This window comes from Hibiscus syriacus, unplaced genomic scaffold (genome assembly GCF_006381635.1).
Source record: "Hibiscus syriacus cultivar Baekdansim isolate YM2019G1 unplaced genomic scaffold, ASM638163v2 tig00111659_pilon, whole genome shotgun sequence".
Lineage (NCBI taxonomy): Eukaryota > Viridiplantae > Streptophyta > Magnoliopsida > Malvales > Malvaceae > Hibiscus > Hibiscus syriacus.
Genome location: NW_024063149.1, coordinates 1,644,275 through 1,649,589, shown reverse-complemented (window position 1 = coordinate 1,649,589; position 5,315 = coordinate 1,644,275). Strand labels below are relative to the sequence as shown.

The following is a 5,315-nucleotide window of genomic DNA, read 5'->3' as shown; positions in this document are numbered from 1 at the left end:
TGTTGCTGCTAATGCCAATTGTATCATTTAAAGTTCAAGGTTCAATTAGAAATTCGATTTAGGTATTAGAGTGTGCTTGCATTTTGTTTCTACATTTCTTTGACTAAGGGGGTGTTTGGTTCAATGATTGTGGGATTCCCATGGGATGGGAATCCCACATTCCCATGTTTGGTTGGCCGGGAATCTCATTCCCGGTAATGTTTTATTACCAATAGTAGATTTTTGGGGGTATATTACCGGGAATGTCATTACCTCCCTTCCTTTAGGTATTGTAACATTACTGGCGTTTTGGACTAAAATGCCCTTAAATTTTTATTTTTTTTAAAAAATATCATTCTTCTATCATTGAATAATAAAAATTCTACGAAGGTTAAATTATAAATTTATCCTTAAATTATTTTAGATTTACAAAAAAAAATCTATAATTAAAATTTTATATGAAATTCAGGGATTAAATTTTTTTTACCCTTTCATTAAACTTTTTTATATTTTTAATTTTGTAAAAAAATTATATAAATATTATGAATTTAATTTTTTTTAAAGAAAATATATAAAATTTTACAATTTGTAATATTATACAAATATATAATAAGGACAATTTGGTCAAATATACATTCTAATAATCTTTTATTCCTTTAACCAAACACGGTAATCTTACATTCCTGCTAAACCAACCAAACACAAAATATAACATTCCCAGTAATCCTATTCCCTGGTAATCTTTTATTCCCGCTGGTAATCTTATATTCCGTGAACCAAACGCACCCTAATAGTGTTGCGCCATTGCATACTATACCTTATGTGATCTGAACTTGGGTGAATATTGAATATGAGTATACATCTAGTAAGGGTATTTAATTTTTTTCTAAGTTCTCCCGTATATTATATGAGGTTTGGAATGTACATGGTTGCGAATATGGTGGATGCTAGTACTTATAAAATAAATGAAGATTTAGTATCATGTATCACATTTTTAACTGTTTTAAGACTACTAGGAGAAGGAATGATGCTATTTGCGATAAATATAATTTTAGTAATTTACTTGTGCAATTAAATCTTGCTGGCATCAATTTCTTGCTATAAATACAGAAGTTGTGGTAGTTTTCTGATAACATGCCCTGGCAGGGAACTTGGCTTCTCCCATTGGGCTTTTGATACAAGCAGATGCAAGAGGTTGCCGGAGAACGTGGAGGCTACCTACATGGGCGAGGAGGTAGCTCTTCTTTCTCTGTCCCTACGTCTTGAGATAGATTTTTCTTTCGGTAAATCTACATATTATCATGTATTATTTTTGCAGCTTTGGACAGTGATGATTTGCTCTATCTCAAGGAGCATGGAAGCAGAGGAGGATGCTGAACGCCTCCTGCACCGCACTGAGAAACTGGCATTTGCAGCATTTAAGATATCCTTAAATGTTCAGCTAAATAAACCATATATGTGATATACTAGTTTGAAGTTTTTTGTGATCTTTGCTCAGCATGGCATGTAGATTTTGAGCTTTTTTTATGTTTACATTTGGTAATCATAAATTCGTTTGCTGCCACATGCTTTTAGAGAGTTGGTTTCTCGTCATATTTTTATTATATTTCTGTCATTATTGATGCATGTTGCCTGCTCCGTGTTACCTTCTTCCAATTTTATATGCCACTTGGTAATAAACATAGGCTGAACATGATTTTGTTTCAAGTATTATGTACTGAAATATGTAGGTTCATCCTACAACTTTTATTCATGGAGACCTCATGATTGTAAAAGAAAATAAAAGTTATTTTGTTTTGTTATGGCGTTCCTCACATTTTATACTTGCCCATTTTAGGTTTATGCATAACCCAATTGTGTAGTGTTTCTCTGCTTTGCTTTAATCTTCTTGCAAACTGAGCTATAGGTCCCCCGGTTGAAAGTAAGGCATTTGAGTTTCTTGTTCCATTCGCAATTACTGCTTTAACATAGACATCGTTATCAATAAAATTTCGCCCTTCCTGTGTTGCAAGTCCCAGAATTATAGCATTTGTTTCCACTTTTTTTCTCAGTTGCATTAGATTACTAGACGAGTTGTTTCATATCGAACAGTGTAAAGTTCTACCGTTGAGCTTTATCGTTAGCACCCAGTAGTTTGCCCCTTATTTGGTATTCGTTTTATATTGGTTCCACTTTTTCTTAACCATTGGACACAAAGCTGCAAGTTTAGCTGATTCCTCACCTGCATCCTTTCCGTTGCCTCTTTGAGTTGAGCCCAAGCCAAAGAGTGGAATCAGGTCGCTCTTTCCATAAACCTGCGAGACCACATTCCTGCTACATGAGAAATTGTAAAATATTTATAGTTATGTTTTTGGAATTGGTTTGTGATCATATGTTCAGTCACCACTTTCAGTTGTCTTCTTGGTTATGCAGACAGCAAGATTTGCTGAAAAAAGTTGTGGAAATTTTCAAGCCCCTCTAACTGTGCCTGGGGGAAATCGATCCAATTTACAATCCCGGGGCAGGAGTTCGAACACGAGAAGAATGAGCATCATGTTTCGGAGTCAAATACAGCAGGAAAGCAGAATAAGATGGAAATTCTGCCAAATCATTATTAGGCTTAAGCTACGCAAGTTCTGATGACGATGATTGAAGCTTTGTATGCATTTTCAGTTGTAATCTACATGAACATGATGGCTGTCGTTTTTGTTCCCCGTTTGTAATAGGTTTATCATATTTGACCTTATATTATCTCAAAATTGATTTGGCATTGTAACCATTTGAAAGCAATTTTCTATGATACTTTGCCGAAATGAAACAAGCAATTTACAAGGAAATAAATCTACAAGATATCAACTAGATATTGAAAAATAGTTGCAATACTGTAAACATGATAAGAATAAATATAAATCGAGAATTAAACTTCTTGTTGGCTGTTGCATATCATCGTTTTAACGTATGTTTTAAGTGAATTTCTTCTTAATTATCTCGAGTCCGATCGAAAAAAGAAATTGAATCCCACAATTCTAACCTCAGTCGTAAACATTGGATAAAATATGGACAATAAATATCAATTCTACAAACAGTCAGAAAGAGTGCACAGAGTTACGAAGATATAGAATACAAATTTCGATTTCTTGTTATTATCATAGCAACAATAATGCCCCAGTGATTACATCCAATCAGAAAACTGATTCCTTCATAAGAAAAACATCTGATATTTTACAATATATGTGTGTCATATTTGCATCTTCTTTCAAAGAAACATAATTAGCCAATTAAGATATGCTATGTATTCACCCATCACAGGAAGATATTTGAATGTTTAAATTAAATTAACTTATATATTGTGAATGGAAGTGTTAGAAGCTTCAACTCCAGTCCATGCATCATCAGTGATAAACTGCATCCATGAATCATCTTTATCATTATCTTCCTCCTCCTCCATGCATAAAGATGAGGAGCGCCTGAGGCCGGCTCCTGCGAGCAGTATTGATCCCCCGCCGATGAACTACACTGCCCTTGCGCTTCCGTCTCCGACCCGATTATCCCGTTTTTCTTTAACACTCGACATAGTGCGTAACCATCCTTCCAATATGAACATGATCCGACATAAATAAAAAAGCGAATCCATTGGATTATAACTGTGTATTGTAATAAAGTAACATACAAAATGGCCATTAGCCACCATAATTTCTTTTAAGGTGGTGATGGGACGGCGGATTCACAGGTTTATGTTAAACTTATAAAATTTAGGAGACAAATATATATTTAATAGAAAATACAAAGAAAATTTTAAATTATACGAGAATTTAAAATTTTCAAAGGACAATTACTCCAATCAGCTCCTCGATCCATTCCTAGATAATGACATATACTAATTAATGATGACAATGACAAAATCCAATATTATTTACCCGAGATTAAAAAAGGATAGTAGAATAATTGCATTTAGGTCTCGAAGGATAATGCTTTTGTCTTCTTACAAAAGGCAAAGTGAGAGAAAAACGTTTCCAAACTTTAGAGATCAATAAGAGCAAGCAACGAATATTTCACCCATTTTTGTATAGAATTATTTATTTTGAGTAATAAATTCGATGTCCAATATTTTAATAAATACTCATTAAAGAAATGATAAAGCAAAAGTTTGTCTAAATGGCCCAACTTTGCATGAGAGTCATATATTGCCCACGTCAAATACAACAAAGTGAACTGTTATTAGGTTTAATACTAGAGAATTGTCAACACTCTTCGCATCAAGAATAGAACCGTCTCAGACATTTTTAGACCTTTGAACGAAAACTCAAAATTAAGAGTAGTTAGTAACTTATAATATTCATGCCAAAGCCGGGATTTTCATCACTAATATTCTCATGCAATGGTGAATAATAATGTTCATGTTATGATGCACCGGGTACCTGAATTCCGCATGTGTCCTCGCTTTCATTATCGTCGAGGCGATATTCATGCATTACCCAATTTGTTCTGATTCCTTGAGGGGCACGGCCTCGGTAGTAAACCAGCGTCTTCTTCATTCCGATGGCTTGATTTTGGCAACAAACTCTCCTGTCCTTCCCAGTAGATTTCCAATATCCCGCCCTCGTCGCCCTGTTTGTCCGAAATCCATTCGGGTATTTCCGGTCACGGGGTCCGAAGAAGTACCACTCCGGATCTCTACTCGGAAAAAATGATTTCTCTGTCAAATAACAGATAGGAAAACGGTTCACATTTTCAGCAAAATTCCAAAGGCAAACATCAATAGAAATTAAGTAAATATGTTCCGGATAGAGACGAGATTTTATCCTAGAAGAGATGAACTTGTAAAATTTTAGGAAAACAACTTAAGAAACAAAAAAGATTATCAACAGAAAATATAAAAAAATCTATATTATATGAAATTTTTAGAAGATAACCTGCTAATTCCCATGGTTCGAATTTGTAGAGGTCGACCTCGGGGATGATGTCGAGTTCGATTTGTTGCCTATTTATTTTCCTTTTGAGATAGTAATTCACAAGTTCTTCATCAGTAGGATGGAACCTAAAACCAGGAGGTAATCCCAGCGGTGCCATTTCTTTTACATACCATCCAATAGCTGCCATCATCATTGCTATATAAAAGGGTTCAAAAGTGGGTTATTTTTCACTTTTTCTTTTACAAATTCTTTGACAAACGTTCCTCACAAGTCTCTCTTCAGTTTCTCACAGTTCCACTCTACCAAATACCAACTCTGGCCTTTGTTAGAGACATCGGTTAAATGAAAGGTGGAGAGAAAATTAAATGATAAAATTATCTTTAATTTTGTATAATGATTACTTTGTTATTTATTATTTAGACCATTTTAGTCTTCATCATTTTA

At 34.3% G+C, this 5,315-nt stretch overlaps 1 pseudogene; it reads right to left on the bottom strand.

The window, feature by feature from the left end:
• Window positions 1–3,271: 3,271 nt before the first annotated feature.
• LOC120167038 lies at window positions 3,272–5,028 on the bottom strand (annotated as a pseudogene).
• Window positions 5,029–5,315: the final 287 nt, after the last annotated feature.